This window comes from Zea mays, chromosome 6 (assembly GCF_902167145.1).
Source record: "Zea mays cultivar B73 chromosome 6, Zm-B73-REFERENCE-NAM-5.0, whole genome shotgun sequence".
Taxonomy (NCBI): domain Eukaryota; kingdom Viridiplantae; phylum Streptophyta; class Magnoliopsida; order Poales; family Poaceae; genus Zea; species Zea mays.
The window spans coordinates 28860811-28885916 of NC_050101.1; the positions used below are offsets into that span (position 1 = coordinate 28860811).

At 48.3% G+C, this 25106-nt stretch overlaps 1 long non-coding RNA gene and 2 pseudogenes across 3 annotated transcripts; 2 read left to right on the plus strand and 1 right to left on the minus strand.

Moving 5' to 3' along the window:
• The first annotated feature begins 10211 nt into the window (after positions 1-10211).
• On the plus strand, positions 10212-16812 carry LOC103629140 (uncharacterized; annotated as a pseudogene). The gene is made up of 5 exons (XR_002263127.2): positions 10212-11105; positions 11197-11250; positions 14102-14189; positions 16169-16268; positions 16350-16812. The product of XR_002263127.2 is annotated as an uncharacterized protein (transcript).
• On the minus strand, positions 11888-12610 carry LOC103629139 (uncharacterized). The gene is made up of 3 exons (XR_554160.3): positions 12512-12610; positions 12371-12440; positions 11888-12304 (listed from the first exon to the last, which is right to left on the minus strand). It is a non-coding gene; the product is annotated as an uncharacterized lncRNA (long non-coding RNA).
• A 5992-nt stretch (positions 16813-22804) lies between the features above and the next one.
• On the plus strand, positions 22805-23704 carry LOC103629141 (tRNA methyltransferase pseudogene; annotated as a pseudogene). The gene is made up of 2 exons (NR_163484.1): positions 22805-22972; positions 23393-23704. The product of NR_163484.1 is annotated as a tRNA methyltransferase pseudogene (transcript).
• The last annotated feature ends 1402 nt before the right edge of the window (positions 23705-25106 follow it).

The window sequence follows — 25106 nt, forward strand, 5'->3', positions numbered from 1 at the left end:
GGGCTCGGGGCCACGTCGGCGTCAGCCGCCTCCCCTATCACGATGGCCGCCTCGGCAGAAGAGCCGGCCTCGGGAGCCTGCTCCCCAGAGACAGGCGACGCCCGAGCCCCCTGCGGTGGAACGCCCTGCGAAAGGGTCGGCTGAACGACAAGACCCGGAGCGGCGCTGGCCGCGCAGTCCGGCGCCGTCTTAAGGGCCTTCCGGGGTGCCAGGTCGGTCTGGCCATGGCTTCGCTTGCTGGATAAAAAAAAGGAGAAAGGGAAAATCACAGTCGAGACATATGAATGGGAAGCCAAGACGAAGACATTCCGAGATACTCACCCACTTCGGGCCATGATCCACCGCGCCTGGGGGGAGCCTTCTTGGGTCCCAGCTCCCGAAACGGCCGCCGAGGTCCGCTTCGCCGGCACCTTCGGCGCCACCCTTGCTTTGGGCGCCCGGGGAGCAGATTGCCCGGGCACGGCCGCGATGACTTGAGGGTCACCCCCATGCGCCGCCGGCACAAGCGGCGGCCCCTGGGGAGCAGACGCCCTGACCTGGCCCTCCGGAGCCACCTCAGCTCCTCCGGCTGAGGGGTCAGGTGACCTCTCGGATCGCCCCCGTGCCTCGGGCCGGGACCCCGACGCCCCGACTCCAGGGGCTGACGGTGTCGGCCCGCTCGGGGGCTAGCTCGACGGCTCCTGGCCACACCCCAAGCCGGGGCTGAGACCGAGACGGGCGGCCATGTCATCCTCCTCTTCATCATAGTCGTCATCGTCGTCGTCGGGCGTCTCCGGCGACGGCTCCCTCGGGAGTCCTTCCCTCTCCTGCTGGCGACGGCGCTTCTCCAAGGCATCCCGAGCCCGCCTCCGCTCGCGGGCCCGGGCCTTCTCCGCGTCTTTCTTTTTCTTCTTCTCCTCCGCGGCGACCCGCCGCGCTGCTCGGTCCACCGCGTCCTCCGGGACCCGTGGCAGGGAGGGCTTGTGCCACCCCACCTCCTGAAAAAGGGGAGAAAGAAACCCGACCATAAGAACCCGGAGCAACCCGATGTATGAAGAAGGAGGAAGTGAACACTCACCAGAGTTACGCACCCCTGGTCGGGGCGCATCCGAAGCTGGGAGTAGGCGTGGGAGTCCGGCTTCCCCATCGCAGCCGACACCCGCCATTGAAGGGCGTCAAAGGGAAGAGGATCAGGGGACATTCGCGAGCCCTCCCAGTCGGCCTCCGGGGTCATCTCCCAAAGCGGCAGCCGCCGCTCCGCCAAGGGAAGCACCCTCCGACGGTGGATGGCGGCAACCACTCCCGCAGCGGTGAGTCCCCCCTCCCGCAACGCCTTCAGGGCCTCGAGAAGGGGTTCGAGATTCTTCTGTCTCTCGTGCGGGGTCCCGTGACGCCAGGCGTCGGTGGCGGTGGTGACTACTCGCTAGGAGAACGGTGGGAGCAACTCGCCGTCATTCCGGAGGTAGAACCACCGGCGCTGCCACCCCTTGTTCGAGGACGCGAGGATGGCAGGAATGTACTGCGACGCCCGCGACTGCCTCAGCAAGAGAGTGCAGCCGCCGGCCCGCACCACTGCACGGACCCTCCTCTCCCCCGTCGGCAAGGCGAAAGGCTCGGCGAGGAAGAGATGGGTCCACAAATCCCAATGGGGGGCGATCCCCAAATACCCTTCGCACACCGCTACGAAGATAGCGGCCTGCGAGATGGAATTGGGGGTGAGGTTGTGCAACTCCACCCCATAGTGGAATAGGATTGCCCGCATAAAGCGGCCAGTCGGCACGCCGAATCCCCGCTCGTGCAAGGAGACGAAGCTCACGACGTACCCCCAGCGGTGGGGATGGAGCGACTCCGCCCGTGGGAGGAATCCACTCAGGTCGCTGCCCGTCGGTGAGGGGGCGAAGCAAACCTTCGCCGACCAGCTCCTCCAGATCGCTCGCCGTCACCGTGGAAAAGGGCCACGGATCGAGCGGGGAGATGATAGTCACCCGGTCAGCCATCACCAAGACGGAAGGGATGGCGGCGCAAGGGGAAGGAAGGGCGGTTTCCTCTTCTCTGGTCAAAGCCTCTCGGGTTGCGAAAACCTAAAGAAAGAGGCAGGAAGCGGAGCGAAGAGCCGTCACCAGGCTCTCTCCCGGGTATATAAAGACCAGGGCGAGACCGTTTCCAGCGCCCCGCCCGGACCGGACGCGGGATTCAAAAAGTGTGAAACGAAATAGCCGTCCCTCGAACGGCTCGCGCACGCACAGCGGCCGCCCCACCAACCGCTCACCCCTTCGCATTAACTCCGCGGCGGGACAGGCGGCGCCTCTGGCAGGAGAAGCGGACGACGCTTCGCCTTCGCCGTAATAACCGCACCAAAAAAGGTACGCCACGTCGTTCGATTTCGTATCCTTTTCCTTTTTCCTCTTTCTCTATCCTTGCAACAGGGACCGGGAAAGGGGGATACCCTGAAAAGGATCCTTCTCTATGAAGGAACCGGGCTCCGAGCCCCCCCTACTGATCAGAGGTTCGAAGGCTGGCCCTCCGAAGGGTTCAACAGTCGCCTCAGATCGTGTGGGCCCGACACCCACTACTGGTCAGGGGTTCGAAGGCCAGCCCCCCGAAGGGCTCCATGGCCGCCTCAGGCTACTCGGGCTCCGCGCCCATTACTGATCAGGGGTTCGAAGGCTGGCCCCCGAAGGGTTCACAGTCGCCTCAGACGCCGAGCGAGGGATGACCAGGGGTACGTTCGATACATAACCGAGGCTCGGGCTGCGCTCCCGAGGTACCCTAGGACATTTCCGAGACCAGCGGGAGCGATCTTGTAACAGAATCCCATCGGAGGGAGGCATCGAGCCCTCGGACCCCGTCGCTAGGGGACCGGGTCCGGAAGATCACCCGCAGGTACTTTTGGGCGTGCCTCTGGGCCCCTAGCCGACCCCCAACGAACGGGGCACGGACGTCCACTCGGATTACCCGCTTGCAGCTCACCGGAGACACCATGTTCGGTGCCCATCGAGGGTAACATGGCGCTCTCCCCCCTCCTCCTTGCGGAAAGGCGACGTAGGGGCATATGTAAAAAAGCCGAGTCTGTCCCTGATCGTCCTCTCGCCCTGTGCGGAGGCTCGGGGGCTGCTCTCGCAAACCCGGCTCCGGCCAAACCGTTGACAGCGTCAACATACCAGCCCGAGAGCTTGGGCCCCGACCGTACACCCGGGCTACGGCCAGTTCGCATGAGGGAACAACCAGACCAGCCGAAGCATTACGCAAGGCATTAAGACCTCGAAGGAGTGAAACCACTCCTCCGAGGCCTCGGGGGCTACACCCGGCGGGTGCGCTCGCGCGCACCCACCGGAACAAAATGCAACCGAGAAAGGCTGGTCCCCTTGCAAAAAAGTGCGACGAAAGCCTCCAAGCGAGTGCTAACACTCCCTTCGAGGCTCCGGGGCTACTGTCGGGGACCATAATTAGGGGTACCCTCAAGACGCCTAATTCTCAGCTGGTAACCCCCATCAGCATGAAGCTGCAAAGGCCTGATGGGTGCGATTAAGTCAGGAATCAGTCCATACGAGTGACTCGATCACGCTTCGCCCGAGCCTAGCCTCGGACAAGGGCAGCCGACCTCGAGAGACTTCCGTCTCGCCCGAGGCCCCCCTTTAACGGCGGACACATCTCCGGCTCGCCCGAGGCCTTAGCTTCGCTAAGAAGCAACCCTGACTAAATCGCCGCACCGACTGACCGAGTTGCAGGAGCATTTAACGCAAAGGTGGCCTGACACCTTTATCCTGACGCGTGCCCCCCGGCAGAGCCGAAGTGACCGCCGTCACTCCGCCGCTCCACTGACCGGTCTGACAGAAGGACAGCGCCGCCTGCGCCACTCCGACTGCAGTGCCACTCGATAGAGTGAGTCTGACAGGCAGTCAGGCCTTGCCAAAGGCGCCATAGGAAGCTCCGCTCCGCCCGACCCCAGGGCTCGGACTCGGGCTAAGACCCGGAAGACGGCGAACTCCGCTCCGCCCGACCCCAGCGCTCGGACTCAGGCAAAGACCCGGAAGACGACGAACTCCGCTCTGCCCGACCCCAGGGCTCGAACTCGGGCTAAGACCCGGAAGACGGCGAACTCCGCTCCGCCCGACCCCAGGGCTCGGACTCGGGCTAAGACCCGGAAGACGGCGAACTCTGCTCCGCCCGACCCCAGGGCTCGGACTCGGGCTAAGACCCGGAAGACGGCGAACTCCGCTCCGCCCGACCCCAGGGCTCGGACTCGGGCCAAGACCCGGAAGACGGCGAACTCCGCTCCGCCCGACCCCAGGGCTCGGACTCGGGCTAAGACCCGGAAGACGACGAACTCCGCTTCGCCCGACCCCAGGGCTCGGACTCCGCCCTGGCCTCTGCCGAACGACCTCCGCCTCGCTCGACCAGGGGCTCGGGCTCGGCCTCGGCAACGGAAGACAGATTCGACCCCAGCTTCAGAGGAGCCCCCACGTCGCCCGGCCTCGGGCGCGGGCCCACCACGTCAACAGGGAGCGCCATCATCACCCTACCCTGAGCCGACTCGGGCCGCAGAGAACAAGACCGGTGTCCCATCTGGCCAGCTCCGCCAGATAGGCAATGATGGCGCCCCGCGTGCCCTGTGACGACGGCGGCTCTCAGCCCCCTTACGGGAGCAGGGGGACGTCAGCAAAGACTCGACCGCTCCGACAGCTGTCCCTCCTCCAAGCTCCGTTGCTCCTCCGACAGCCACGACATCACACCAGCAGGGTGCCAAGATCTCTCCGGCTGCCACATTGGCATGTACTTAGGGCGCTAGCTCTCCCTCCGCTAGACACGTAGCACTCTGCTACACCCCCCATTGTACACCTGGATCCTCTCCTTACGACTATAAAAGGAAGGACCAGGGCCTTCTTAGAGAAGGTTGGCCGCGCGGGACCGAGGATGGGACAGGCGCTCTCTTGGGGCCGCTCGCTTCCCTCACCCGCGTGGACGCTTGTAACCCCCCTACTGCAAGCGCACCCGACCTGGGCGCGGGACGAACACGAAGGCCGCGGGATCTCCACCTCTCTCACGCCCGTCTCCGGCCACCTCGCCTTTCCCCCCTTCGCGCTCGCCCACGCGCTCGACCCATCTGGGCTGGGGCACGCGGCACACTCACTCGTCGGCTTAGGGACCCCCCGGTCTCGAAACGCCGACAAATATGATGGACTAGATACAATGTATAGTGGCTGAATTTGTTTTAGTGATTAATCTGATTGCACGGGCACATAATTGTTTGGGATTTCATCACTTTTGACTGCAAAATTGTAGAACAATGATGTCCATGTCAATTTTTTATCCATTATATCAAATGCAGTCATGTATTAGTTCATGCTGTTTGTGTTCATATGTGCCTACTTTATTGAAATCGAACACTTGGTTCTACATCAATGTCTCATTGAAGTTCTTCCTTTTGCTTGTATTTTTAGATATTGGGTCGTGGATAAAAGTTGATTGAACTACAAGCCAATAAATCAAATCTACACATTCAGGTACATGATCCTTTGTCAGTTTACCAACTTTTTTGCTGCTCTATCTCATGACACTAGCCCTTTTTCTACTGTCAGTTGTACTTCTTGATTATGTATTTCAATTGGCTGACATGTTCAAGTGGAAAAAATTATCTCTTCAAAACAAAAAAAACTCAACAGTTGTTGACATACCCTACTATGAATACATCAAATTAAAGCCAAATGATGATTTCATTTTATTTTATGAAATGTTGATAGTTAGCCATTCAACTTGACACACTGCACCAGTAAAACATTTTTAGGCAAATATATAGTAATGCACTAATTACCTGTAAATCTGCTTGGTTTCTGCACGGACGCCATGTCGGGTGTCGGCCCACCTCTGTGAAGCGGTTTTGCCGCCGACTATGGAAGGGGATCTGGGTTCGTTCTCATTCCTCCAATCCCCTCCCAGATCACGTGCTGATTCCAGCCGGTCCCGCAATCAACGCCATTGCCCCCCAATCCCCTTCCACCGACGGCGCGGACCTTCCAACGACGAAGCGGATCTTCCTGGGCATCCTCTCCCTACCTACAGTTATTAAAGAAATCCAAAGGGATGAGGCATGCAAGGTCAGTTGAGTTTTCCCCCATTTCAAAATCGTCCTGCTCACATCTTCCCCGATTCAAAATCACCCAGTTGAGTTTTCCAATCCTCTGTTCTCTTCTGTTCATCTTCATATAATATATTCAATTTGCAGTAACATGATTTTTAGATGTGTACATATGGGTGGCGGCAAAACCGCTTATTGATTAGTGTCAATCTCTTGGCTGTGTTCAAAATTGGTTCTTCATCTTTGTCAATCTCTTGGCTGCTCAAAACTGTTGCTGCGTCCAGGTGGCTAGCTGCTTCCTTAGGTCGTAAGCAACCTGAACATAGAGTTCAACATAGAACTCTTTGTTTGAGTGTAAGCATTACAGAGCTTTGGATATGGTTGATTCACCAAACACATCATCATCTATAACCATAATCACATAGTTTTTCAAATGAGGGCAACACTGAATCTATTACTGCTAAACTGGGTTACATATGGACAGTGCGTGCTTCATGATAACACTCTTTTACCACTAAAAAGTAAAAAAGTTATTTTGTATCTCTATATGACTTCCCCTTGCTTAAAGTACTCTTGGTCATTGGGCAGGGTTACTGCAACAGTAATTGAACAAGTATTATTGAGGCTTAGAAAAACTACAGATCCCCTTTAACGCAAAGCATGCCAATAAAGCATAGAGATTACTTGAACAAGTATTATTGAGGATTAGAAAACTACAGATCCCCTTTAACGCAAAGCATGCCAATAAAGCATAGAGATTACTGATGTAAATTGGATGCTTCTGCGGTAGCATGCAGTCTCTCTAACAATCTAGGCAAACAACAGCTACTCCTCCCCTCTCAGTTTATCACCCTGCTTCTGTTTGGCTAAACCATTTGGAACGAGCAGACGGGAGACAAGGGACACATGCCCTGTTCAATGTTTGGGATGCAAGGTATTATTTTCTTCGGAAGTTAAGCCTACTCTCCTAATTAATTCACCAGTATAGCCAAGTACATTCACACAGTGTGATGATGCTGACGAAAACTCCAAGCGAATCAGCAATTCAGCATTGCCAACCAGCATATGCTTTGGAATGCTAGTTCTCTGTCATTTTTTTCAGCCTGTCGTCATATTGATCAGAATTGTTCTTGTTCTTTTTTAGATTCAGACCATAGAACAGCTCTGTGTGTTTGTCACCTTGGAACACATAATCCCTGCAAACATACAACAGAGACTTATCGATATCGCTAAAAATGATTAGGTGATTAGTGTACGATTGTCGACACATTTGTATGTAATTAAAAATTCTAAATTAATTTTTTTAGAAATAATTTGTGTGAGATTGATAATGTTTTCCACACGGATTTTGCATATTATAGTGATGTTTGTCGTTTGGTATGAATGTTTCATATAAATTTTTTACTTCCGTCGTAACGCACGGGCACATACCTATAACAGTATAACATACATACACTACAGTAAAACTATAAAATTCCGACGGTCGTATTATGTCCGACGGCCCCATAGGCAACCGTCGGACATAACGTTATGTCCGACGGCCAACAGCGGCCGTCGAAAATAACAAAATATAGCCGACGGCTGTCAGACTGGCCGTCGGACATTACCTTATGTCCGACGGCCCGCCCCCTGGCCGTCGGACATTAGCTTATGTCCGACGGCCTCGTACCGAGCCGTCGGACATAAGGCTTTTTAACGCGCGGATCCGACCCGCGCGCCTTCAGTTTCACCCGACCGCGCGTCTCTCTATCTCTGCCGCCGCCGCCGTCCGAGGAGCACGCCGCCGCCGTCCGAGGAGCACGCCGCCGTCGCCGCCACGCTCGTCGCCGCCACGCTCGTCGCCGTCCCGCCCGGTCGCCGTACCGCCCGCCCCCACTGCTCGTGCTCCGGCCGCCGCCGCCCCACCGCCCCGAGCTCGTGCTCCGGCCACCGCCACGCCCGTGCTCCGGCCACCACCGCCACGCTCGTGCCGCCGCCACGCCCGTGCTCCGGCCACCACCGCCCCGAGCTCGTGCTCCGGCCACCGCCACGCCCGTGCTCCGGCCGCCGCCGCCGCCCCGTTCGCCGGTCGCCGCCGCCCCGTGCTCCGGCCGCCGTCCCGTGCTCCGGCCAACGGCCCCGTGCGCCCGCCGCCCGCCCGTGCGCCCATCGCCGGCCGGCTCTCCACACCCGCTAAGTGAGTATACTTAATTAGCAATTTTGTTTATTAAAATTGTATGCTTGTATTAATGTATTTGATTAGAATTGTATGTTTGTATTAATGTATTTGATTAGAAATGTATGTATGAATGCATTTGATTGTTTAGTTTGTTATGTCCGACGACCAAAATTTGATTACGTAATTAAAGTAGCTTGTTTTAGTTTATTTAGTGGTACTTTAGATAATTTAAATTTTTAATTTCCGAGGGTAATTATTATGCCCTCGGAAATAAGGTCATTTTATATGATTTGTTATTTATAACAATGTTATTTCGTATGTAATATTGTATTGTGGTTTATTAGTTTAATTATTTAATAATGCACGATGATTATAGTTAATCATAGTGTATCGTAGTGTGAACAAACGAAACCTAGGCGTCACCCGTTTCGGCCCAACACACCTTACAAGCGACGCATGTGAGGTATGTTGGGCCGGAATTGTCCCTTTATTGGACAGCCTTGGTGTGACCGACAGAGTCCGTGTTTATGACAAAAGCATGTGCTCCTGCTTAGTTACGGCAGCATAACCTCTCTGTTCTCCAATTGCACCATTTTTAGGCGTGCGATTGGAGAACAGCGGGGTTATGCTGCCGAAATTTCGCACGACCACATGTTTTGTCATAAACACGGCCTCGTCGGTCACTCCTGGGTGGGTTTAGGACCTATCCTTTCTGGACGATGGATCATATGATATGAACGCTCGTTACGTGTTTGAGTATAACGCGAACGATGTCGTTGCAGATGCAATGTACTATGCACGAATTCAGGCTATAAAGGCATGGTACAGAGCAAATGCTGATGATCGACCGATGCCAAATACAAAGGCCGAGTGGTCATCAATTTACTTGACGGAGGAGCAATACCTAGAGGTAAACAGGTTGTTGCCTCTCATATCGCACGAAGCCATGTATTTGCTTGCTTTATTTAAAAAATTTCATGTAGGTGTCGGTGCCGTGGATGGCCACCCGATCAGACGGTTATCGGGCATTGTGCAGATGGTGGGGTTCCCCTAATTTTCGTGCCATTTCCGAAAGGAACAGGGGAAACCGTGGAACTGAGTCGTTCCACAACTACGGCGGTGATGGTCATGTGCGCTTGGCTAAGCGAATGGTAAGTCTCAGTTTGTCGTAACTTTGAATTACATAGAAATGTGTCAATATAACTTTTATGTACAGGAAGTCAAATCCGGCCGTACGCCCACGGATGTTGAGGTGTATATGCAAGGCCATAGGGGTTCTGATCCTCAGAATCCTGATGTGTTATGCACTCAGACGGCCACCGACCGTCTAGTGAGTTTTTGATACTCTATTATGTGTTTGATATTGTTTGCAATGGCATAGGGGTTAGGCACTTATATTTGATATTGTTTGCCTCCAGGCTTCGTATGGGCAGGAGATGGTTCAACGCCATGGGGAGGAGTACGATTGGAGGAGCCAGCCAATCGACCCTCAGGCAGCATATGCTAGTGCAGGAGGACAAGCCCATGGACGGTGAGATTATTTGATTTGGTTTTCAAAATTGTCATCATATGCTTGCGATTCAACTGAGGCATGAGTTACTATACTAAGTGCATGGTTCACTCTTGTAGGTTGGGTATTTTTGATTCTACGATTGATTCCAGAGAGCTGAGACGCCGTGGACGACAATCCACATCGTCGTCTTCACAGTCGTCCCGTTCACGATCAGCAGCCCATGAGATAGAGCTTGCGGTGTTGCGTCAACAGGCAGAGTACCATCAATCAGTCTTGAGGGATCAATTGGAGTACCAGAGAAAACAATCTGAATACCAGAGACAACAAGCCGAGTACCAGAAGAAGAGGGACGAGTATTATGCAAGCCTCCAGGCCCAAAATCAAGCTCTTCTCTCGGTAAGTTGAACTAACATTTTGTAGCTTATTTTGCAAAACACTTGATGTGTATCTTGTTTGCTCAACAATGACTTGTATATAATTTGTAGCAACTAGCCCAACAAGCGGGCGTCCCGATGCCGACATATGGGATGCCGCCTCCGGACTTTGCACTGCCAATGCCAATGTTGGCGCCTCCACCACCGCCTCCGCCTCCGTCACAATTCCCTATGGTATGTTGAGAGCACCTAGAGGGGGGGGTGAATAGGTGATCCTGTAAAAGTCCCTACTACTATTAAGAAGCTAAGGTGGGCGCAGGGCGACACCACGGCTCCGCCTCCACCGTGCACCCTGCCATCGCAAGCCTGCCACCACCACCCGCCTCACACGCGCGACCCGCCTGTCCCCACCACCTCCCCGACCCAAGCCCCATCCACCGCACGCCTGCCCCCGCGCCTCCCCCGTCCTGCCCCCACCGCCGCACAATCCGCCATGCCTCAGCCTCGCAATATCCTCCATGCCAGCGTCTCTGCTTCTCCTCCGTGCAACCGCCTGACCCGCCGCCTTCCCCTCCGCAAAACAGCCATGCCCCCGCCTCGGCTAACCCTACGCGCAGATCCGCAGCCGCCTGACCCGCCAGGACCCCGCCTCTCCTTCCCCTTCGCGCTCAAACAACCAAGCCGAGGTCCGCGCAGCCACACGAACTGCCATGACCTCGCACGATCCGTCATGCCCCCGCCTCGCACAATCCATCGTGCCTTCCCCTCCGTGCAACCGCCCGACCCGCCAGGAACCCGCCTCTCCTTCCCCTCCGCGCTCAAGCCGAGGAAATGCACCCACAAATTTGGAAGCCGCGGCAATGGCGCCCGATTTGGCTATGGCGTGCATGATCTCCATCGGCTGATTTGGAAACCGCGCAATCTACGTCGGCGATTTGGAAACCACGATCTCGGTACCGCAATCACAACAATTGTCCCCCAAATATCGCGACCACCGACGTCCAGGTTAGTCTGCGCTGGTCCTTCATTTTCATGTGTGTGCCAACATCTTCATGTTCAGTAGATTCTCAGTTTGGTTCTTCTCTTTTTGGTTCAGCTGACTTAGGAACGACCAAGCAGGAGCCTACTCCTCATTTGCCCCTGTTCAGAGGTATAAATTTCACTAGCTTCTCTAGCAGTTCATGATTATGCATAACCATGTTCTTGCCTGTTCGAACCTAGATATACAATGTTCTTATGTGCTAGCGGTTCCTGCTGGTACAATTTTTTTCCCGAGTTGTTGCTAATCTATGTTTATGTATTAGTTCATAGTGTGTTTAGTTTTGCTTTGCTTTCTTAACGATGTAGAAATACACTGCTTTTCAGTACTGCTTTTCATGTATCACTATTAGCCTGTTAGGTTGCAGACCATGGTATATTGTGGACTTGTAGGAAAAAACAACTTACATAAACCAACGTTTATATAAGATAGCATCTAGCAACTTTTGTATAAAGCAGCCATTGGTATAGCCAAACAGAAAGTAGACTGCTGGGGTAACTTCAGTTGTAGATATTGGCAGATGAGCTTTGTTTGGCATTGCCATTTTGCCCAGCCTCTGACTTCATGAAATGGTCCTTGCCTGGGTGTGTGCAACATGTGCCAACACCAAACACCGTTAAGGTACACAGAAACACCATGGTAACCCCAGCCCCATTGCCCAAGAGTGCTTGATCAGTATAAAAGGCATGAAAGGCAAATTGCAGATGCATATGTAGAGGTCTATATCAGACATCACAACTAAACAACATAATACTTGTGGCTTATGTCAAGGATGCTGATCAGACTATGTTATAATAATGTGAAACACTACAGATAAAAGTAAATGTATTCAACAATGGCCAGCTCCCATCTGTGTTGTCTTAACTTCAGGATCACAAATTGTCTCCAGGCCACTCAACAATAATCAGAACATATTAGAAAAAAACAGTTGTCAACAATCCAACTATTCATTATACAATAGCCAAGATAAACAATATATAGTAAGAATGGTAGAAGAGCAAAAGGAATGTACACACCTTGAAGTCATCCTGTTTACGATAGTTGGACCATTTAGTCTAAAAGCTGATGAGTGACAAAAGATATCATAAAAAAGAATGGAAGATACTTACGCCTGCCCCATTGAATTCCACACGTCCCAAAGGCTGGGACCAAGCATATCCATTACCTAAAAATATAAGTGAATAAAAACTGTTGAGCTGCAAAGAAATAGAGTAATAAGAAGTGAACTCACAAGTATATAGTAGTCGCCCTGACGACCCTTGTAGTGGACCGATGGTATGCCATAGCAACCATTGAGAGTGCTAGCAAACAATACCAATAGTCAGAAAGAAAGTCTCCACAAAAAACAAAGATGGCAGGATGAGCAACATACTTATAAACCTGCCACTCATATGGAGGGCCATAATTGCATCCTTTACTGTTTCGATGCTCTAATTTCAATGCGTCCTACAAAAAATTACCATTTAATGGATTTATGTAAGGAACAAATCCATCAAATTCATAAAATGTGTAAGTGACAAACCTCATATGCATCAGGACCAGTGCGGGCAGCTCCACCAGAAACCCTTCGACCAACATAGACCTGACCAAAACCACCTTTACCTAACTTCCTGTCAGTTATGTACTCTGGAGTATTACCTACTTGAACCTGCAGAAATGAAATAAGATTAGGGTGACCAAAAAAACTTCTGGAAATAAGAAATTATGTCAAAGTTCAACTAGAGTGAAACAATATACACCAAAAATATACACCAAAAAGGATATAATCAATCAAAATTGCACTCGTGAAACAATATACACCAAAAATATTTCGCTCTGCTAAATTGCAAGGAATCAACTAGAGTGGCCTGACCTTTCAGGCCTAGCACAAACCACAAAGCTCCTATTCAATTTACTGCACAACAATAAAGTAATGCTTTTGACCACATCACAAAAGAATAGTATCCAAAGTGTTTAGATATTTAGTAAAAGCGATAGGCAGGTAGCTGATAACAAATGTGTGAATAAATCATGTTCTTCTGCTGGGCGAATAACAGAACTAACCCTCGTCCAGGTTAGTCTGCAACTCTGCATTATGTTTACCATTACCCTTATGTTGTAGCAGTTCGTGATCATGCATAACCGTAAAATTGCTAACTGAAAAATTGCTAACCAGGTTCTTTTATATTGTTGTAGAAATAAACTCAACAGTACCTGACCTTTTCTCTGCAGTGTGTTCTTTTATTTATACAAATCTGAGACTCCAATGATTATAGTTACATATCCTCGTACATAGAAACCCAAATCAATGTCGTCTCACCACTACGACGCGCCCTGTGGATTTTATCTCCCCTGAAGTTTGTGTTCCTGATGTTAACTATATGCTGCTCGTAGTGGTGAGACTGAGGACACTTTCATCGCTGATCTGGCAGTTGGTTTGTCCACCATATGATTTACTTTATGTGCATATCTAGGATATAGAAGTTTCAATCATTATGGGTCTGAAAACATGAAACAGTGCCCATTGTTGCCAGGTAGGATAGCCAAGAGAGATAATTCATTTTACCTACAATAAAACTCTACCTCAACATACAGAATGTTGTGTTCAAAAGTTACTTCTTTAATAATAGAGTTACTTGTTACAACAAAAACTCTCGACCTGTAGAATATACATCTCTTGCTCTCTAGGCCTTTGGCATGTAACCTTTAGCAGCGATGTGATCTGTTTTTCATTCAACCTCTTTGTGTATAACTGGCCTTCAACGATCTTGCAGTCCTGGTACATATTATTCTGTGGACTAATAAATCTCCTCGTACATATTATTTTGTGGACTAATAAATCTCCCTTTCCTGAATTTTATTATTCAGTTCAAAAGGTTAGATCCAAGTTCAAACAATAGTGTGTCTGTTCATTCTTCTATTAGTTGTATCTTCCTACATATGTAAGTTCAGTTCTTCATTCACTACCTTTTCATTGTGATAGGTAAAGACAATTACTTCCCTCTACAATCCAAGTATATAGAGAGATCGACGTCAAAAGGAACCTCGGGCTTTGTATTCAAGTCGGCGAGGTAACAACCAAATTACGTCTTGTGCTTTTGAAAACCATGAGCATCCAAATTGTGTTTTTTAACTTGTACAAACACATCTGATCTGACAGACCTTTCTTTTTGGCTACAAGAAACAAGATGTGTACAAACACAGCCCGACTGGTTCATACAAAAACACTTAATCTAATGTATCTGGACATCAATTAATCTAATGTATCCTTCTTAGGTTCAAGTATCTGGACATCACCACCTATTTTCTCCATAGATTTATAAACAAAAAGGGCTTTCCATCTTACCCTCAATTAATCTAATGTATCCTTCGTGCCCTTCGATCCCCCTCACTGGAACTTCCCTTAAACATCCAACTGGAGCAAAGCGTCCTGAATATAGAGTATGCTTCAGAGACAAGTAAGACAGAACATCATTCCAGAGAAGATATGAAAAAAATAAATTATTTTTCAGCAGATTAAGTACCAAGAAAAATACATGAATTCAAAAATAAAGCTTGCTGGCAAATAAGAGATCCCTGTATTAGAGTTGGTGAATCCAATCACCTTCCCTGGTTCAAGTAAATTGCAGTAGCTGGCCAGGGGAACAAAATTAAGATGACCTTCTACTCTTTCAAAGGATGAAAGAGATGTGAAATCAAGATGTTCCTCTTCATCACTATGAGGGTATCCAACTAATTTAGCATCCTTCGTATTCATTTGCTTATCATCATGACCTTGACTATTTTGTGTCTCTTCTTTTTGCCCAGCTACCCTGCCTGTTCTGTTAGATAAATACTTGGGAGTTATCTTGCCCTTTGTGACCCAAAATGTGGCATCACAGGAATACTTGTATCCTTTTTTATGGAACCATTTTGCCCAGCCTCTAAATTCAGCGGCATTGTTCCTAGCTTGTTGATATCAGTTGAGTTTCCTTGGCAAAACTTAATACAAGAAGTCTACTTTACACTTCCCAACTGTAGAAGCACATCTACAGTTTTTTACTTGTATAATCACATCTAAAATGCACCAGTTTATACGTGTAGTTCCAATAAGATTTTTTTGCTAAACCAATGTTTTTGTTAAATTAAACAGTAGAGGCTGCCATTGGTTCAGCCAAACAGAAAGTGTCCTCGCGTCTGTAGATTTTAACAGTATAAACACCCGGTGACTGCAGGCAGCCATTAGTTCCAGATTTTACCTTTTAGAATGCCAAGTACTCGATGAAGTGCAACAACAACATCCTATCCTGTCTTGCCCTTTGTGCCCAGAATGTGGCATCACAGGAATACTTGTAACCTTTTTTATGGAACCATTTTGGCCAGCCTCTAAATTCAGCGGCAGTGTTCCCAGCTTGTTGATATCAATTGAGTTTCCTTGGCAAACCTTAATAGAAGCAGTCTACTTTACACTTCCCAAATGTAGAGGCACATCTACAGTTTTTTTACTTGTACAGTCACATCTAAAATGCACCAGTTTTTTACCTGTAGTACCAATAAGATACATTGTTTAGTGACTTACACTTAATAGTAGGGATTAAGTTATCCACGCTAATACAAAGTATGGACTCATCTTACTAATTCCAATGCACCAGCCACCAAGCAAAACAGGTATATAGCACATCTACAGTTTGGAAGTGATTTGTTTCCATTTTTTTAATTCTGGGTGTCTCTAATGATGAATCTAGGATAACCATATATCTTGTTTGAGCTTGTGTTATTTGTGAAATGCTACTTAATCCTTCTCATAATTTTATTGTTGTTTTAATGGTGCTATGATCAATATATTGTCGATAAAAGATCAATGGCACCATCTACACTTTACCAAAATAGGGCTACATAATCCTTCTCATAATTTTATTGTTGTTTTAATGGTGCTATGATCAATATATTGTCGATAAAAGATCAATGGCACCATCTACACTTTACCAAAATAGGACGGTTGCAGCTGTATCTCCCTTTCCACCAGAATCTCCGTAAGCAGCATCTAAACTTGCCCATTCTCAACTAGCAGATTTCCTTATGTGAAAACGAAGAACCAACAGAAACGAATCTAATGGGGCATAATGCTGGTCGCACACCATTAATAGACATCTCAAACACAAGCGTTACAGGTAAAAGTTTGTTCACACATGTCAATTAATGATTGAAACTTAATAAGTATGTGTTCATTAATACAAAAAGTTGAATTGTAGGTGATCAAATAGGATCAAACTCGCTTGGACCAATAGACGATGCTAATGAACGTAAGAGGCAAAGGGATAGAGAAAGATATGCCACGATGTCCATTGAACAAAAGAATGAGAAAAATAGGAAGCATCGTGAAGCACGTCAACGAAATACAGGACTACCCCTAAAGTCTGAGTCATCTAGAGGTTCGTATTTAACTGTAGCACCATTGATCTCACAAATTTTGCCTTTTGTACCACCGTTTATTTGGCTAATGCTAGGATGATTATGGTAGGTCCTATTAAAAACACTCCATTGGCTGGTAATTCTATCGAACGAAAGAGGCAAAGGGATAGAGAAAGGCGTGCAACAATGTCGGTTGAACAAAGGAATGAGTACAATAACAAGCGTCGTCAAATGCGACGACGAAATAAGGGACAAAATGTGATGCCCGATGTTTCAGGAGGTGATGAAACCCATCAAATTTAAATTAAATATGTCTGTTCATAGACCTACTATTGTAAAGTAATTGTATTCATATTTCGTAGATGGCGACAACAAAGTAAATGTGGATCTAGATGATGATAGCGACTGGCTGCATCGGAACGAGACATTCCAGACAAACAACTATGTCGCAACGACAGACCTTCTGTCACCAGGTACATGACTGTTCACTTTACTAAAAATAGGCAAAATACAACAGATTTCGTGCAATTGAACCTATACATGCCATATTCTAGGCAGTGTGCATGAATCTGTTGGTGTCATTGGGGAACCGAGTATCGGCGTTAGGGAGTATAGGCTTGAACGCCTTAGGTTGTATAATCAGACACCAAAGCGAAAAGAGGCAAAGATAGAGTACATGAGAAAACGTAGAGTGCTACAGGCTGACACTCTGAATGTTGCGTCCATCGCCATGGAGGACCCAACATATACCCCTGAGGTTGTGCACCCTGCAACGGAACCTTCAACAGTTACCACCTGCGACTAGGTTATTCCTGAATTCGTTAGGACACCTTTCCTACCAGCTCAAACACAGCCCGAGGATGTCGGTTCATTCGATATGTCTACTGAAGCAATAAGACGTAAACATCATGTGCCGCGTGGGGAAAGACAAACTATCTTAGCCCGTCGAAACAAACAATCTCAAGCATCCATTGCAAGGAACGTGACTACTTTGAATGGGGATACTATCGGCGACGCCAACAACAATGGTAATTACTATCCAATCTTAAATGGATCTTGCACGATGACGATACCATATAGTCAGACTAATCGTGTGTTTCCATCAGCACAATGTAGCGTTCCATGCCAAGCCGCTACCTTGCCAACAAATGGAAGTGCAGGCATAACCGAACAAGGAAATGAGGTGGAGCATACACAAGAGAAGCCAAGGGTCATTTCCAATGGTAATTGTAAAAAATCTTTATTTAGGTTACATATTTCCCCCATCCTTAATGCCTTTGTCTTTTACGTGGCTCGTGTTTTCACGATCCAGATGATGATGATGATGATGAGGCTGTCATATTCGGAGAAGATGATGACGACGACGAGGGATACATATTCGCTGGCCAATGTACTTATGTCAATTTTTATTATGATTATGATACCAAGGCTTATATAAATACACATGTCTTAGTCGTTGTTTTCCAAAAAATATCAGATGAGGAGACTGACGAGGACATCGAAATCGATGGTACTCAGGATGAATCTACTGGCACTGATGTGCCTGACCCGTACGACAAGGTATACAGTAACCTCCCTGAAGAAACGCATATGTTGAAGCCTGTTCCTGACTGCGGTTATTGCACTGCGAAGAAGTTTGAGTACGAGCCACCTGGGTTTTGCTGTCGTGGTGGGAAGGTTGAGCTAGCACCACTGGATACCCCTCCCCAGCTCAGGAGGTTGTGGGATAGTGCAGACTCTGATGCTAAGCACTTTCGTGATAACATTAGGTTTTTTAATGGCCATTTCTCTTTCACTTCCCTATATTGTTGCCTCGATAGTATGACAACTAATGTGCGAGATTCTGGTATATACACGTTCCGGGCACAAGGCATGATGTACCACAATATCAAGTCATTCGGTAAGGAAGGTGGGTCGGAGCATAAACATCTAGAGCTTTACTTTTACGATGACGATCCCAGTCTCGAGCATCGGTACCGTAAGTGTCGTGAAGAGCAGCTTCAGAAAGACAAAGAGGTTATTAAACAGATAGTTGGCATACTCCATGGAAACCCGTACTCCGAGCACCTTAGGAGCATGGGCCATGTTGAGAACCTTGATGACTATCATATCGCATTGAACCTTGACCAGACTTTGAACCAGAAGACATATAACACGCCTCTCACTTCGGAGGTGGCCGCTGTATGGATCGAGGGGAGCGAACGGCGAGGCCAGTTCAGCAAGAGTGTTATGTTACATGGGAAGGATAGGTCAAGCCACGACATCCGCTCATACCATGGATGCTACGATGCACTATCATATCCACTGTTCTTCCCAAAAGGTGAACTTGGATGGCATGCAAATATCCCAAAGGTTGGTGTATCCATGGATGAAGTGGATGCATACCGTGCGACACATAGGGCAAATAATTCAAACGATGAAGATGCAGGTTAGTTGTTTCTTTGTACTTTGGGATTTTTGCACATTATTAACTATTCTTTCAACATCACTCACTTTTCAATCCTTGCGTATGCAGAATCTCCTACCCATTTATGTGTGTCCGTACGTGACTACTACTGCTACAAATTCCAGATTCGTCCCGGGGTATTTAATCCAATACTTCATGGAAAGCGGCTTTTCCAGCAGTTCGCTGTCGACACGTACATCAAGATTGAGAGCTCTCGTTTAGATTTCATACGTAAGAATCAGGATCGTTTAAGGGCAGACCTATACCAGGGCTTGGTGGATAGCATGTTAGATGGAGATATCAGAGCAGAAAAGGTTGGGAAGCGAACTGTGTTGTCTACTTCATTTATTGGCGGTCCTCGTGACATGAAACGTCGGTATATGGATGCTATGGCTCTGGTGCGGAAGTTTGGTAAACCAGACATCTTTCTTACCATGACATGTAACCCCAACTGGGATGAGATAAGGAGGGAGCTTCTCCCTGGGCAAACACCGCAAGATCGTCCCGATCTTGTAGTGCGTGTCTTTCATGCGAAGCTACAGGAGTTAAAGCATAGGCTGACTAAACAGGATATTCTCGGTAAGGTCCGGGCCTACGTCTACGTCCTGGAGTTTCAAAAGCGGGGTTTGCCACATGCCCATTTTCTACTCATCATGCAGAGGAAGTACAAGCTAACGTGCCCCGAGCAGTATGACCTTTTGATCTCAGCCGAGATCCCACACAACAAGTACCCTGAACTACGAAAGATGGTTATCAAGCATATGATGCATGGCCCGTGTGGGTCGTTAAACCCTAACTGTCCATGCACTAAGGGCCATGCATCGTGCAAGAATCATTACCCTCGGCCTTTCAGTGACACAACCTTGCAAGGGAAGGACTCATACCCGATTTACAGACGTCGTGATGATGGGCGTAAGGAAAAGGTTCGAGGGTGCGAATTGGACAATAGATGGGTTGTCCCTTACAACCCTTACCTCCTTCGTCTCTTCAACTGTCACATCAATGTTGAGGCGTGCGGAAGCATCAAGGCCGTTAAATACCTTTTCAAGTACATATACAAAGGCCATGATCGTGCGTCTGTTGTTATGAGAGATGCGAGCAAGGCAGATGATGATGTAGATGAGATCAAGCAGTACAGAGATGCAAGGTGGGTGACTCCTCCAGAAGCATTATGGAGGATATACGGATTTGAGCTTAGTCAGAACTCTCCACCTGTGATGCAATTGCAACTCCATCTTCCAAACATGCACATGGTGGCGTTTCACGAACGACAAATGGTCGAGCGAGTCGTCAACCGTCCAGGTGCTGATAGGTCAATGCTCACGGCATATTTTGAAGCGAATAGGCTACATGAGGGGGCTCGTGGCATCCTATATGGTGACTTCCCTGAATGGTACACTTGGCAAAGTGGTAAGGGCAAAGTATGGCAACGGAGGAAGCGTGATACGGGTGGACAAGTCGGTAGAATAGTCTCTGCTCATCCCGCTGAGGGGGAGCGCTACTATCTCCGTGTTCTTCTAAACCATGTGACTTGCGCCACCTCCTATGTGGATCTAAGGACAGTAGATGGTGTCACGCTACCAACTTTTCGTGAGGCAGCAGAGAGAAGGGGACTGCTTGAGTCGGACAACACACTGGATGACTGTCTCACTGAACGTGCTCTTTTCCAGATGCCATCGGCGCTGCGACGACTTTTTGCCACAATATTGGTGTACTGTGAGCCAAGTGACGTGGCGGTACTCTGGCAGAATCACCTAGATGTTATGTCAGAGGACTATCAACACAGGAGTCAGGGTAAAACTCATGTTGAGCAGATGGTATTGATTGACATTAGGAACATGCTGCAGTCAATGGGAAAGGACATAAAGACATTCCCTCTTCCTCCTATCATCGACGCGTATGACAATGCTATTGGTACTGCTAGGGAGGTTTACGAGGAGGAAAGTATCAAACCGGTAGTGGGAGATGTGGCTCTCAAAGACTCTCTTAACGAGGAACAGAGGGCCGCCTATGATAAGATTCTATCTGTCGTTGACACTGATCAGGGCGGATTGTTCTTTGTGGATGGACCTGGTGGCACCGGGAAGACTTATCTATACAGAGTGTTGCTCGCGACGCTACGCAGCCAGGGCAAGATTGCAGTGGCAACAGCTACATCTGGCGTTGCAGCTTCCATAATGCCTGGAGGAAGAACCGCCCATTCACGCTTCAAGATACCTCTCACTATTGATGATGGCGCTGTATGTAGCTTCACGAAGCAGAGTGGAACCGCAGAGTTGCTACGGAAAGCATCTCTCATTATCTGGGACGAGGCTTCTATGACCAAGAGACAAGCCGTTGAGGCACTGGACAATAGCATGCGCGATATAATGGGTCGGCCCGAACTACCATTCGGTGGTAAAACCATTGTCTTCGGTGGGGATTTCAGACAAGTCTTGCCTGTTGTTCGTAAAGGGTCAAGGGCTCAAGTGGTCGCTTCTTCGCTACGGATGTCTTACATATGGGAGTCCATGTCCCACTTAAAGCTTGTTAGCAATATGAGGGCAAAAAACGACCCTTGGTTTGCGGAGTATTTGCTACGCGTAGGCGGTGGAACTGAGGACACAAATAGTGATGGCGACATCTGTCTTCCTGACGAGGTATGTGTGCCTTATAGTGGGAGTGACAGCGATCTTGACAACCTAATAGACTTCGTTTTCCCAAATCTCAACGAAAATATGTCTGATTCGACCTACATCACTTCAAGGGCGATACTGTCAACGCGGAATGACTGGGTGGATATGATAAATGCTAAGATGATCGATCGTTTTCAAGGGGAGCATATGGTGTACCATAGTTTCGATAGCGTCATGGATGATCCCCATAACTACTACCCTCCTGAGTTCCTAAACACACTGACGCCTAATGGGCTGCCACCACATGTTTTGAAGCTCAAGATTGGATGCCCTATTATATTGCTTCGGAATATAGACCCTGCGAATGGACTTTGCAATGGCACCAGGCTGGTCGTTCGTGGTTTCCAAAGAAATAGCATTGACGCAGAAATTGTACTAGGTCAGCACGCTGGAAAACGGATTTTCCTGCCGCGTATACCTTTGTGTCCATCCGATGAAGAGATGTTCCCTTTCCAGTTCAAAAGAAAGCAGTTTCCTGTACGGCTTAGCTTTGCAATGACAGTTAACAAAGCACAGGGTCAGACTATTCCCAATGTTGGTGTGTACTTGCCCGAACCGGTTTTCTCTCATGGCCAACTATATGTTGCTCTATCTAGAGCGACAGCTCGATTGAACATAAAGATCCTTGCCATCCCAGCCGTCGATGTGAAGAAGAGGTCGAGGAAGGGCGTAAAAAAGAACCCCACAATAGATTGTGGGACATGCACCAAGAACATCGTCTACAAGGAGGTCCTAACAAACTAGACCCATGGTAAGGGCTACGTGTTCAGCTAACAAACTAATAGGATGATGTTCATCTTCTGTTTGATTGGTCTGGTGTATTATCAAGTCATGTTTACACGCTACAATTGTTAATGTTATAGCTGCACAATTTGATATTACCAGAAAACGCTTGGAAAATTTGATGATTTGAAAGCTGGAGTACTAGGACCCAAAACTAGACATGGCTTGGGTGTCGGGGTACTGACTATATATCATTTGCAGTCCAAGTTTAAACATCCTAATTTTATTGATATTATGGTTAGATTTGGGCATTTGGCTTGTCTGAATAAGTCTTTTGATGCATTTTGATTGAGATTAAAATGACATTTGTATGTACTCCCCGTTACTTATTGAGATACTTTTGTATTTTAACATTCATGACCGTAAAGAAAACCTCGTGTATCTTACAGCGGATGCTGAGACAGTGCTTGATGATCTAGACATGTCGAAAATATACATCATCGGTGGCCTGGTGGATCGAAACAGATGGAAGGGCATAACACTGAAGAAGTCAGCTGAGCAGGGAATTCAATCTGCAAAGCTTCCTATTGGAAACTACCTAAAAATGTCAAGTTCTCAGGTGACTGTATAACCGTTTGGACCTTTCATATGAAAATAAAATGTTAACTCACCTTTCAATAACCTTGTGTCTGAAGGCATCATCCTCTGTTTCAAATTTGTTTCTGTACCCACTATATTCCTTTGAAATGTTCCAATATGCCCATATATTGTGGTGGCGTCTTGCTGTGCGTTTTGCTGCTTTTCTGAATATTCAGACTTCAATGCACACTGGACAAGTGAGCGCAATGTATTTATATCTATGCTTGTTATAAGGTACTGCCACAAGTTGTCAGATTATGTCCATTGAACTGTCTGAATATCTTGCTATCTCATTTGTTACTTGTATTCATGAAAAAAGTCGTTTGGCTTTAGAATATCTGATTCTCTAGAGTAGTCTGTACTAAGAGTACTGATCTCGTGTGTATCGATAACCATGCAGGTTCTTACAGTTAACCAAGTGTTTGAGATAATGTTGAAGTTTGTGGAAACAAGGGACTGGAAGACGGCATTCTTCCATGTGATTCCACAAAGGAAGCGAGGAGAAGCTGAGACCGGAGATTAATGGTGAAAGCATTCCTTTAAAGACTTCTCAAATCCTAATGTGCAATTTCACTGATGAACATGTGCACAGTTTTGCCTCCTCGCCTTTCTTGTCAACCTACTAATATTAGGAGCTATGCAAAAATGTTCTTCATGCTCTGAATGACTAAACCCTGCATTTCTATGCAACGCCATGCTCAGTTTTAGATGAGATCCACTTCTCCGTGTTTTCGGCTCCGTTTAGCCATTGATGGTTACCATCTGCCTTCTTTTATTGAGTAATTTGTGTGCCGTTGCAACACACGAGCATACGTTGACTCAAATAGAATTTTGCGTATCATAGAGATGTTTGTAGTTTTGTATCTATATTTTGTACTAATTTTTAACCCCCGTAGCAACGCACGGGCACTCACCTATTCAAAACTTAAGCCACAAAAACTTGTTAAGGGTTAGCACAAGTATGGCCAAGTGGCTAGAGAGAACTCAAAACACGATAACCACAAGAAAGCAATCACAGAGTTGACACGGTGGTTATCCCGTGGTTCGGCCAAGTACAAAACTTGCCTACTCCACGTTGTGGCGTCCCAACGGACGAGAGTTGCACTCAACTCCTCTCAAGTGATCCAATGATCAACTTGAATACCACGGTGTTTTTCTTTCCTTTGATCTTTTCCCGTTTGCGAGGAATCTCCACAACTTGGAGTCTCTCGCCCTTACAATTGAGTTCACAAAGAAATACGGAGTAAGGTGGGAATGAGCAACGCACACAAGACTCGAAAATCAGAGCAACAACACGCACACAAGTCGCAACAAGAGCTCGCAACGCAACACAAAGAGTTCACAACTCCACAAGAGCTCTATATGCTATCACAATGAAACGAATGCGTGAGATTGATGTCTTGGTGCTTAGAAGAGTTGTAGGAATGCTTGGTGTCCTCCTCCATGCGCCTAGGGGTCCCTTTTATAGCCCCAAGGCAGCTAGGAGCCGTTGAGTACACATCTGGAAGGCTATCCTTGCCTTCTGTCGTCGGGCGCACCGGACAGTCCGGTGCACACCGGACACTGTCCGGTGCCCGATTTCTTTCCATAATAAGCAAAGCCGACCGTTGCCGACCGTTGCAGATCTGACGCACCGGACAGTCCGGTGCACACCGGACAGTCCGGTGCTTCCTTCCGATCGTTGGCTCGGCCACGTGTCGCGCGCCGATCGCGCGGCCGACCGTTGGCCCGGCCGACCGTTGGCTCACCGGACAGTCCGGTGCACACCGGACAGTCCGGTGAATTTTAGCCGAAGTCGCCGGAGAAAAACCCGAGAGCGGCCTCTTCGGCTGGGACAGCCTGGCGCACCGGACACTGTCCGGTGCACCACCGGACAGTCCGGTGCCCCAGACCGAAACAGCCTCTTGGCTGTACACAGCCAAGTCTTCTCTTCTCTTCTTCTTTCTGTTTCTAACACTTAGACAAATATATTAGTACACAAAACCAATGTACTAAGGCTTAGAAACATACCTTTACTTGTGATTTGCACTTTGTTCATCCATGAGCATATTTTCACATTTAAGCCCTTGTGTTTGCACTTAATCACCAAAATACTTAGAAATGGCCGAAGGGCA